General features: G+C 38.8%; 1 long non-coding RNA gene and 2 pseudogenes across 3 annotated transcripts; all 3 read right to left on the bottom strand.

Moving 5' to 3' along the window:
- Positions 1-269: 269 nt before the first annotated feature.
- LOC106998913 (uncharacterized) lies at positions 270-8,273 on the bottom strand. The gene is made up of 3 exons (XR_001445491.2): positions 8,218-8,273; positions 2,028-2,057; positions 270-680 (listed from the first exon to the last, which is right to left on the bottom strand). It is a non-coding gene; the product is annotated as an uncharacterized LOC106998913 (long non-coding RNA).
- On the bottom strand, positions 3,948-5,867 carry LOC144341332 (peroxisomal membrane protein PEX14 pseudogene; annotated as a pseudogene). Its single transcript, XR_013418199.1, has one exon. The product of XR_013418199.1 is annotated as a peroxisomal membrane protein PEX14 pseudogene (transcript).
- LOC699373 (peroxisomal membrane protein PEX14 pseudogene) lies at positions 3,948-5,867 on the bottom strand (annotated as a pseudogene). The gene has a single exon (XR_010681.5). The product of XR_010681.5 is annotated as a peroxisomal membrane protein PEX14 pseudogene (transcript).
- Positions 8,274-12,727: the final 4,454 nt, after the last annotated feature.

The following is a 12,727-nucleotide window of genomic DNA, read 5'->3' as shown; positions in this document are numbered from 1 at the left end:
TCATTATTTTTCCACCAGTGATTCATTCAGCCTACTTTTAAAGCTTTGAGCATATTTATTTAGGCAGAATGTAGTTAGTAGAGTAGTAAGAATGTAAAAATAAAATGCAAATGAAACTCAAATTCTGTTTCAGGACTTTTAGAGATTTCACTGTGATTATGTAATATCCCTTTGGCAATGAACTAGTTTTTTTCATAATGTTTATGGAATAAACAAAACATTTTTAACTGTCAGATGACTTGATAGGCAGGTTTGACTTTGATATTGTAATGAATTTAATTTTACAGTTAGTATTTTTCTTTTTTTTCACTCCAAAATGAAAAGTTTGAATATTTCAAACTATGTTTGTGACCCTCTACATTCTTACATTTATATTCTTCCTTATTGTACATTTTGTATAGATGACTTTCATAATCTAAGCAACAAGTGTATAAGGTAAATTCTTTCTGTTTTAAAGTGATGAAATTTAGGCACAAAAATTGTAAATGGCTTGGTAAAGTTCTTATATCTAGAATCAGCTGTTGTAAATCCAATCAAATTGCTCTGATTCTAATTCTGGGTGTTTCCTATAACTCCAGTGTTGTTCCTCTAGTTCTTCGACATCGACATTTTTCCTTGTCTCCCTTTTTGTGTCCTTCTGTTTTTCCCTTCTTCTACTTAGATTCATTCTGGACACTATGCTAGAAGGAAATATTATTTTCCTCAGTGTAGTTGAGCCAGTAATTTCGACTAGGACTAGAATATTTTGCATACAATCAGTGATAGGCCAGAAGGAAAGAACTTTAAGAAGAGAAAACTCTGGAAAGAGTGATCAAAATATATAGAGCATTAAGTTCAATATGAGGTTTGACATATTGCATAGCACATTCATGTAAATATTTTCTCAGGTTTTCTGTCTTTGAGATATTTCTTCTGCCCTAATTTTAACAAATTATGGTGCTAATCAGATACAGTAAGCTATACTCTGTCTCACCTCAAATTTATTCTTAATCTATTAAGCCTTGTTCTTCGGTTTAACATTTTACTAATGACTCTCTTGAAAAACAATTTGACCCTTGAATATTTTTTCTCAAAGACATATGTTATAAATAACATATATGTTTTTCAGAAGATAAAACTCAGATACAATGAAAAGTATAAAAAATAATTACATTAAATCTTCAAAATATCGAAAATAAATAATCATTAATATGGAATTATCAAAATTTACTATCAACAGGCCTGCTTCTAAAAGGAGGTCTTTACACAGAAAGAACATTATCTCTGACATTGATCCAGTATTGCAGGAAAAAAAAAAAAGAACTCAAAAAATGAATGTTGTCTGTTTAAAATAATAAATTAATGACATGCTGAGGTTTAAAATATGAGAAATTAGAACATATGACATCAATAGCACAAAATATAAAAAGGGAATAAGTGTGGTTGTAGCATTATAATAACCAAATTCTAATATTGCACAGTTTAAATTAGACTCTAATATGCCAAGGAATATTAAATAATATGCTGCTGTCAGATAAACAGAACAAAATATAACAATAAAATTATACTGATGTAAGCAAATGAAGTGAAATAAGAATTATAAAAACAAACGAATTATAGAAAGAAAAAAACATTATAGATATAAACTGGAATCGATCACTAATCACATGAAATGGATATTGAGCATATTCTCCTGTTTAGAAAAACACAATCAGACTCTGGATTAAAACAATAAAAACAGCATAATTAACAACTATTTAAAAATTGTAGATACAGAGACAGAACAGTTGAAAGTAACGAGATTGCCAATTATATGAAATCAGGAAAACTAATTTACTTTTAACAATAGACAAATATTTCAAACCATATGCATTACAAGACATAAAAAGGACATTTCTTTATGAAATAAAGTATGGATTCTACAGGAAGATATAACAATCCTAAATGTATCTAAGTATCAAAATTTAGGTTTAAAGTGCATAAATTACAAAGTTGATAAAATGTGTACAAGAAATAAATCAATAATAATATGAAAATATTTAACAAACCTTTTAGTTACTGGTGAAAATATAGAGGAACTAAGGATATAGAAGATTGAAAACTTGTTTAACAAACTTTACATAATAAGCATGTATATAGACTTCTACACTCAATGACTGCACATTATCCCTGCTTTTAAAATTACAAATAATCATAGACATTGACCACATATTGAAAAATAGAGAAAGCTTTAATACATTTCAAATGATGGGAAACATAAACAGCATTTTCTCTAGCCTCAGTGGTATGAAGTGAAAAATCAGTTAAGAAATTCTAACTTAAAATCCCCAACTGTTAGCAAGTGAAACAAAACATATCTAAATAACCCATGGTTTTTTAATGATATCACAGTGGAAATTAGAAATTATTTTAAATAGAATAGAAATAAAATTGTGGCACATACAAGCTTCTAAGAATTAAGTAAGACATGACTTAGGGACAAATATATGTATATAGTTAATATATACTTTGCCTGTATATTTTATAAAAGAAAGACTGACTATCATGTCTTTAAGTATTTATTTCAAGGGGCTAGAAGATAACGTGACAAATTAAACTCAAATAGAATTAAAATAAATATAGTAGAAATCAACGAGTTAGAAAGCAAGTGTAGAATATAGAAATATCAATGAAGACAAACACTAGTTCATTAACATGCTAATAAATTTGATAAATCAATATCAAAATTAAAAATTGAAAATTAGGCTGGGCACGGTGGCTCACGCCTGTAATCCCAGCACTTTGGGAGGCCGAGATGGGCGGATCACGAGGTCAGGAGATCGAGACCATCCTGGCTTACAAGGTGAAACCCCATCTCTACTAAAAATACAAAAAATTAGCTGGGTGTGGTGGCGGGCGCCTGTAGTTCCAGCTACTCAGGAGGCTGAGGCAGGAGAATGGCGTGAACCCGGGAGGCCGAGCTTGCAGGGAGCTGAGATCATGCCACTGCACCCGAGCCTGGGCTACAGAGCGACAGCCCCGTCTTGAAAAAAAGAAAATTATAAATTGCAAACTTCAAAAATCAAAAACTTTATTTCTATACCAATAATACAAATATGAATAATTTCTCTATGGCAGCTTTATGTAAAAACATTTGAAAATTTTGATAGAAGTGAAAAATTCTGTAAAAGCCCAAGCTTACCAATTCTGATCCAAGAATAAATAGAAAATGTGTAGAGTTTTATGTCTATTAAAGAAATTGAATGTACAAGTGAAAATCTTCAAAAAGGATACATTTAGCAATATATTTTTCTATTATAAGTAACAACTAACATCAATCTTACAAAACAATCTTTCAGGGGATAGTAAAAGGGTATACCTCTCACTCTTTTTCATGCCAGCATAAACTTTATACCAAAATCTGACAACAGAATTAAAAGATATTAGATATAGGCCAATAACAATCACAAACAGACATGCAAATAATAAAAAACACAGCATATCCAATTGCTCAGTAATGTATAGAAAGTACTGTAGATCAAGGCTAAGTTTCATTTCAGGAATACAAAATTGCTTTAATAATCAAAAAGCAAATAAACATAATTTATTACATTAACAAAAGAGATAGATAAGCTCACACAAATAGATGCAACAAAAGGATCTGACATGCCGGGTGCGGTGGCTCACGCCTGTAATCCCAGAACTTTGGGAGGCTGAGGTGGTCGGATCACGAGGTCAGGAGATCGAGACCATCCTGGGGTAAAACCCTGTCTCTACTAAAAATACAAAAAATTAGCCAGGCGCGGTGGCGGGTACCTGTAGTTCCAGCTACTGGGGAGGCTGAGGCAGGAGAACGGCGTGAACCTGGGAGGCGGAGCTTGCCGTGAGCAGAGATCAGGCCACTGCACTCCAGCCTGGGCAACAGAGCAAGACTCCATCTCAAAAAAAAAAAAAAAAAAAAAGGATTTGACACATTTTTACACCCAGGATTTTGTTTGTTTGTTTGTTTTTTTAAATAGTGGCAACTGGTATTTATTACAATTATATACAGTCCTATCTTCCATTCTGAGGTCTATACATGATCACACAAATGAACATGTGTTTCTTGGGGGGAAGGACAGAGCTGGCTGTTGGTCAGGAAAGCCCTGGTACCTGGCTCCTCCGAGGGAGTGAGCCCCCATCTCGCCATGGGATTAGCTGAACCATTACACGGCAAGCGAGGGCATCAGAAGCGCAGCATGGTTTCATTTGTCTGGGAGGACGACGGGGCACGAGTGGGGTTGGTGCTGGGGACAGGCACCTGCGGGGTCCAGGGCCGGGTCCAGGGAGGGAGGGGGACGGCAGACACCAGAGGGACCGCAGCTCCTCCTCCACTGAGGAGTCGGGAGGCAGTAGGGACGCTAGCTCTGGCCATGCGTGGTGTCACGGTAGTCAAGACACTCGGCAAACACACCCTGGGCAAGGCGTCTGTCCGGGAGAGGGGGCTGGGCAGGGGCTTGAGCCCCAAGGCTTCACTGCCTTCAGCCTGACTTGAGATCAAAGCCAAAGGCTGCTGGGCCTGGGGCTGGGGCAGGCGGCCAGGTGAGAGGAGGCCAGGTGGACAGAAGTGCTACTCCCCACGCTGCCACCAGGCCGCAGTGCAGCTGAGGACAGCTCTGCCCCCTACCTGGGCTCCAAGCTGCCCTCCCAGGGCCAGAGAGGGAGGCAGGGTGTGGCCACGCACCGGCATACTGGACGCCGTCCTCAGGGCTGGAGGCAGTGGGCGCGGCCCTAGTCCCGCTCACTCTCGTGGCTGGCACCCTCAGGCCGCCGCAGCTTCTCCACCTGCTCGTTGATCTGCCCATCCCCGCCCCGACAGTCCTCCCTCTGCACCCCCAGGCAGTCCTCCTCGTCCACATGGCTCACGTCATCATCCTCTTCGTCCTCCTTTCCCCCCCTCTTCTCCTCCTCGCCTTGCACCTCCATCCGCACCTGGCCCTTGATGTCCACCACCCCCTCGCCTTCCTCTTGGGGGCCCAGCAGGTGGTAGGTGACCGTGGAGCCCTCGGGGCTGTGGCCTTCCTTCCCAGGTGAGGACGACGTGGACTCGTTGCTGACGGGTGAGATGTCGCTGCTGCTGTGGTGGTTCACGGCCGCGGGGCTGGAGGGTGATGGTGACTTGACCGGGATCTGCCAGGAGGGGATCTTTGGGGCTGATTGGGACGGAGGGAACTGCCTCTGATTTAAAAGCCCTTTCAAGGAGTTAATTTCGGACTTGAGTTCGTTGATATTCTGGGACTCCAGGATCCAATTGGTGGATGTGGTGGCCTTGGCAGCAGCCAGCTCCTGGACGAGCTCCTGGATCTTCTGCTGCTGCTGAATCAGCAGCTCCTGGACGGAGGCGAGGGTCGTCTGAAACTGAGTCACTGTCTGGGCCACGCTGCCGCTCAGCTCAGAGAGACCGGCCTCCATCCTCTCCAGCTGCTTCCTGTCCTCTCAGCCGCCCAAGATGAGGGGGAGCAGGTATTTCTTGTAGAGCTGGTGAAAGCCAAATGCGATGCCTGACATGATGATGGCCAGGGCGCCGTAATCTCGCCATCGGGATCCTGCGGGGCTGTATGGCTGAGATATGAGGTGAGGGGGCTGGACAGGAACCACCTGTGTGGCTGGGCCCAAGGACGAAGGCTCATCGGCAGCAGTGCCCGACTGCTGGAAGGCCATATCAATCTCTTCATCTGTCAGTCCTTTCTTCTTTAGGAATGCTCTCCTGGTTGCAAGTGGGCTCTGGCGGACCCGGGAATTCTGTAGAAACTTCACTGCCGTGGCAATCAGCGGCTCTCGAGGCAGCACATTTTCACTTCCTGGAGTAGAGCTTGGCTGGCTCGGCTGCTCTGCCTGCTCCGAAGACGCCATCTTTCTGAGGCCTGACTAATCAACCCACACCCAGGATTTTAAAAAATTATTAGTAAAATGGAAATGATAGAAAAATTATTTTCTTTCTTAGGAGTGACCAAATTTATTATTTTATTTTTAATTACTTACTGAGGTATTACTGACATCCAGAAAGCTCTACATATTTAAAATATACAACTTGATCAGCTTGGAGATAAACATGCTCCTTTGAAACCAATACCATAATCAATGTCATCAATATATCCATTGCTTTTAAAAGTTTCATCTTGCCCTCTTTATTCTTTTTAATTCATTAATTTATTTCTTTTTGTGATAAGAACACAACATAATATCTAGTAAATGTTTAAGTATATAATACCTTATATATTATTACTATAGGCACTATGGTGTATAGTAGCTCTCTAGAGTTTATTCATCTTACATAACTTAAACTTTGTACCCTTTGACTAATACCTCCCCAATTCTACCTTCATTCACTCTGTCTCTATTAGTTTGACTATTTTAGATTCTTCTTATATGCGGTATCATGCAGTATTTGTCCTTCTGTGTCTGGCTTATTTCACTTAACATAATGTCCTCCAGTTTGTTTCAGTTGTCATAGGAAATTGATTAATTATATTTTTGTTGAGATGGAATAAAGCTATAAATTAGAAATGAGTAATATATAAAAACTGAAAATGAATAATAAAAAGCAGTATTTGCTCTGTAGTATAGTACAGAGATATGCTAAACAATTTTAGTAATGAAAATATGCTAGTACTTTAAGAAGAGACAAATCAATGGGATTAAGAAGAGTTTAGATAGATTTACACTATAATATAATCTCATATTATCAAAAGTAAATGTCTAGACTTTATAGAAGGTAGCATTTAAAAACTGACTTTGTATATGCAGAAAAAGAAAACATATCATTCATTTATTCAATCTGCAAATATTTATTGAGCCCCTTACAAAAGCCAGGCTTCACTCTCTAACCTGAGGGCTGGAGATATGTCCGTGGAACAACTAAAGTCTCAGCCATTATGGAATTTACAATCTAGTGGAAGAAAACAGAAATTAAAGAAATGAATATATGGTATGTTAGATGGCATGTACGATGCCCAAAAGTAAAGTGTGTAAAGGGGCCAGGCAGTTGTGATAGTGATAATGGTAGCAGTGAGGCTGGATTTGGGGTAGTGGCTGGGGTGGTGGCAATGTTAGTGAGGGTGACGTCGTAGTGGAGGTTGTGCTCATGGAGGTTGTGCTCATGGAGATGGAAGTGCTTGTGCTGCTTTTTGGGGGCTATTTGGTTTCCTATTCTATTGGTTGTCAGGGAAAACTATTAATGGAAATCTTTTGAACACAGAACTGAAAGAATGAATGAATGAATGAACAAAAGGAGATAACGGTTTCTAAGATCCACTCAAACTCTTAGTTACCAGATAAATGAAACAACTTACCATGTACACACATACACACACACACACACACACACACACACACACACACACAGAAAGCTTGTCTTCTGAGTGATCTATCTCTCTCGTTAAACATTTATTACCATTCTAACATTTTGTTCTTCCGTGGTCTAATTGTTCATGTTTATTGCTATTCCAGTTTGTAACAAATTCTTGAAACACTGTTGTCTTAGTCTGTTTTATGTTGCTATAACAGAATAAGTGAAGCTGAGTAATTTATAAAGAAAAGAGGCTTATTGAGCTCATAGTTCTGACTGGGAAGTCCAAGGACATGGTGTTGACATCTGCTTCTGGTGAAGACCACATGCTGCTGGGGCAGAACATGGAGAGGAGGGTCTAAAGGGAAAGGGAACAGTGGGAAGAGAGAAAACCCAGGGAGCATCTTGCTTTATATATAACTACCCACTTTTGTGGGAACATGTCCATTCACATGGGAAATAATTCAATGTCTCAAGAGAGAGAGCTCACTTGCTATCCCAAGAAGGGCACCAAGCCATTCATGAGGGATCTTCCTTGATAACCCAGACACCTCCCACTAGGCCCCACCTCCCCACACAGCCATATTGGAGATCAAATTTAAACATGAGATTTGGTGGGTAGGAACAAGCCATATCAAAAACATCACAACTGTGAATGCTCAAGCCTTCTGTCTTCTATTTCTAACACCTTCATATCAACAAAAAAGATTACAGAATATGCACTAACACAATTTTTTAATGCTTAACCCTTCAGTTTCAACATCTTAGCCCAATTCAACATTATTAAATGATGTATAATCCTAGTAATCCTATGTATTAGACCATTTTCACGCTGCTAATAAAAGACATACGTGAGACTGGGTAATTTATAAAGGAAAAAGGTTTAATTGACTCTCAGTTTAGCATGGCTGGGGAAGTCTCCAGAAACTTACAACCATGGCAGAAGGAGAAGCAAACATGTCCTTATTCACATGGTGGCAGGAAGGAGCAGTGTCAAGCAAGCCAAGCAAAAGGGGGAAAAGCCCCTTATAAAACCATCAGATCTCATGAGAACTCACTATCATGAGAGCAGCATGAGGGTAACTGCCCTCATGATTTGATTACCTCCCACCAGGCCCCTCCCACAACACGTGAGGATTATGGGAATTACAATTCAAGATGAGTTTTGGATGGGGACACAGCCAAACCATATCATCTTATAAGTAAAGTAATACATCTTCTGGTACTTTCATTCAGTATTCATTTCATCTTAAATAAATGCAGAGAAATACAACAGAAGTTCACAATTCAGTCACTGGCTTAAGCCACATATACTATTTATGTGGAATAAGCCAGATTTACATAAACAAATCCGAATTTCTAGCTTAGTATTATATTCTATTACATGGAACACTGCATATTTGGAATGAGCAATTTTTAAATAGATTTTAGCCAATCTATTAATACTCTGTCGTTAATGGTTTTTCCTATATCAGTCCCATTGGTTACTGAGTTAAGTTGGCTTTATTTTTTCTTGTTTTAATTCATTTTCAGTTTGGTCCCCTTGGAGACCATATAAAAACACAAAAAATTTAATGTTTTTATGCTGAAAAGTACATTGATGAGAATGCTAGAAGGTGTATGTTATTCTTCATCTAGCACCTGATGTTAGGTCACTTATAAAATAAGACATAAGATCTTGGAATAATAAAGGATATTTGAAGAAAATAGGTAATACATTTATGCATTCTTATTGAAACTTAAAAAAAGGAAATAAAACTGGAGTGCTTCTTGAGCTCTACAAAAACTTCAAGTCCCTACCATAGCTAACTTACGTTCAGCTTTTTAATACTTCCATATCTTATGTTTTTAAATGCAATTATAAATATCTAACAGATACATCATGTACATATCTCATACAGTAATGTATGTCAATCTGCTATGAATGTGAACTGATAATTATTTCAATTTTGTCCTATTTTTAAGGCTGCTTCAAATATATTTTCTGCTTTTTACATCTATTCAGATAGTCCATCTAAAATAGTAACTTATGAAGTAGACACAGAAAGCTAGAACATGTCTCAGCCCTGCATTTTATGGGTCTAAAATTCAGTTTATTAATTCAGATTAATTTTACAAAATAGTAATATCAGCATGAAATATCATGTTCCTTAATGCATACTTGTGTTTTGTGACAACAGGTATCATTTCTGTTCAATGTATACACAGTACCTAGTATATTAACTGGCACATTAGTTTGTATTCAAAAATTGCTGTAAACTTGAATGAGTGCATTGAGAAAAATTGTTATAAATTGAAAGACACGGAAATCTAGATAGCATATCTTAAAAGTCAAGTTTGTCTTGGTGAATTAAGGCCAAAAGTGTATCAGTGGGCAAACATCTATCAGTCCTAAGGCTCGAAATAGATTGAAAACTCTGGCATTCTAATGAAGTATAATTTTCTTCACCTAGGCAAAGCCTGCCATTATGGCAGAATCATCTCTGGCACATTGGATGTTCTATTTATACTTTTATTATAATTACCATTATTTTTATTCTTATCTGCTCTTGCATTACCTTGGTTTAGGTTGATACTCAAGTCAGTCATACTTGCTTAGGACCTTAGTTTCCTGTCCCATGTACAATTTCTACTATATTAATTATTTGAAGAGCCATTTGGGAAACTGAAATATTCCAAAAGTGGAACAGTTAACTTGTATTATTCTTCCACAAATATGGATAAAAACAGATTTAATAAACCCATATATGAAAAATGATTAGTCTAATGTAGGATATATTAATGTACTTTTCTTTTTTTGCACTTGTGTGTATGACTTTTTTATACTCAGCAACTATCATACTTCCAGATGAAACTAATAATTCAATCACAATACATTCAGCATTGAAAACGCAGCTTCTTTATTTTTCTATCCTTTCTCACAAACCACTATCTCATAATTTTTCTTATTTGTAGAGCTGCACTTGCATTCAATTACTGTTGACATCTGCATGCCAAGTCATGGGCAAAGATGGGATACTTTTTGCTTCTAAGTCCCCGGGTACTCAGATGTAATTCAGTCAAGGCTCCTTAAGGGCTATTGTATTAGTCCATTTTCATGATGCTGATAAAGACATACCCAAGACTGGGAAGAATAAGAGGCTTAATTGCACTTACAATTTCACATGGCTGGAGGGGTCTCAGAATCATGACAGGAGGTGAAAGACACTTTTTACATGGTGGCAGCAAAAGAAAAATAAGAAGGGAGCAAAAGTGGAAACCCTGATAAACACATCAGATCTTGTGACACTTATTCACTATTATAAGGATAGAATGGGAAAGACTGGCCCTGATGATTCAATTACCTCTCCCTGGGTCCCTCCAAAAACATGTGGTAATTCTGGGAGATACAATTCAAGTTGTGATGTGGGTGGGGATACAGTCAAACCATATCAGCTATACACAACATTCTCATCTGTCATGGACATATTCCAGTTTAATAGTTTTGGTTAGATCATATGGGTCAACTGTGAGAATTGCTTGTACTGCATTCAAGATAAACTACAGAGACTCTTTTGTTCTTGACTTTTTTCAAAGCTGTCTTGTATTTTCATTTCATTTCCTAATTATGGATACGTTTCTTTGGTATATACAAAATAGTATTTTGTATTTTCATTTAGGCAGAAATGAAGTTGCTGGTCTGAATTAGTGAGCACTGGGTCTACACACAGGCAACAGAAGCTTGTATAGAGTAAAGGGTAGAAGGAATTGCCAAGGAGGGGAAGTGGTAGATTCAGCTTTCTAGTTTGAAGCCAGTGACAGCAGTGTGATTGGCCTTGCTTAAGAAAGAGGCTGGAAAAGAAAAAAAAAAAAGCAAACACAAATGCTGAAAAAAAAATCACTATGAAATTGATGCAGTATTTTTCTCAGTCCTTTCACTGGACTCATGGCAGGGGCACCCCATCTACTCAACCCTCTGTGCTCAGCCCCTTATGGGAGGGAACACATGAGAGAGCTAGTGCAAGATCAAGATGGACACTCTGGGCACCAACACAGGAGCAAGCTCCACATGAGGACCCATGGCCAGACCAGGTGTGTTGCCCTGAGGGGGACACAGTGGCACCCAAGTGAGGGCGCCTATAAGTCCAAAGCCTCAGAGGGGGTGTTACAGTGCTGTTTTAGTTCTGCCATCTGCAGTCTGATGGAGAGCAGTGTGTTAGCAGCTCAGTTGGCTCCTTGCCTCGTTGCATGGTGTGGCTGCTCTCCACCAGTGAGGGCAAAGTGCCAGTGTGACAGCCTTTTCTGGGTACCCTCACTTGGTGGGTCCCAAGCTCTTGTCCAGTGTCCAAGAAGAATGAGGTCACAAGGACAACTGAAGGATGGTGAAGGTGGAAAATTTTATTGATAGATGAAAACAGGTCTCAGCAGAGAGGGGAGCTGGAGAGGGGAAAAGAAGGGCAGGCAATCTTCCCTGAAGTCAGGTTGTCTTTTCCCCGAAGTAGGCCATATTCCCCTCTACCGACTGAGTCTGGGGCCTTTACAGGCTCAGGATGGGGTGTGCATGATGATTGGTTTGTGAGTATGCAAAAAAGCTTAAAGTGAAAGCACCATTCAAAGGTGGGCATGGCAGTGTAGAAAGACAATTAGAAAAGAGTAGGTACATGTACAATAGGTGAAGAGGGGTATCAGAGGAAAACAAGCCAAATAGGAGGACATGTTCTCAATCTGGTGTGAGGAATTAACTTGTAGTTTGGCTTTCAGGCTTTAAACTGTCTTTGGCTTGGAGGTGGGTTTTCAAAGGGTACCTGCCCCTATCTGCCTAGGCACTTGGCTGCCTTCTGTCCCTATCAAAATGACACTGGATAAACTTCAGGGTATGGATGGAAGAGTCAGGCATTTATTCAGGATCAAGACATAAACTAAAATTTCTAGTGGCCATGTTACTGGATCTGTGAAAGTCCTCAAATAGCAACAGACTATCTTTAGGAGGAAGGACAAGTAAGAAGAGAAAGAAGAAGAGAGAGAGTTTATGAAGGGGAATGAAATCTGTGTAAACCATGTACTGTTGTTGTTGTTAAAGTAAATCCAGTTATTGTAAAGCCTTCACTGCACTAGAAATAAAAGTCTTGTGTAAAGGCTTTATTTAATTGGGCCCCAAATGCCCCAATTAAAATGTGCAGTTGGCAAGTTGGATAAAGAAGCAATTTTTAAAACAGATTGTCAAGATACTATATTCATTTTGTGAATTTGACCAAAAAGACAAAAGGAACTAGAAGCCTCTGATAGATTATTAGGAGGCTTCAAGAGGGACTGTAACACTCATTTTACAACTACACCAGTAAAACTGCAAGGATAACTAGCAAGAACTATCTTTAAGCCCAGAATCAATCGTTTAAGAGTAGAAGCCATATTTCTCAAAACTAATTCCTTCCATCATCCCTTTAATTTTTCAGAATTTTAGAG

Source organism: Macaca mulatta, chromosome 6 (genome assembly GCF_049350105.2).
Source record: "Macaca mulatta isolate MMU2019108-1 chromosome 6, T2T-MMU8v2.0, whole genome shotgun sequence".
NCBI lineage: Eukaryota > Metazoa > Chordata > Mammalia > Primates > Cercopithecidae > Macaca > Macaca mulatta.
This window is presented reverse-complemented; position numbering and strand designations above follow the sequence as displayed.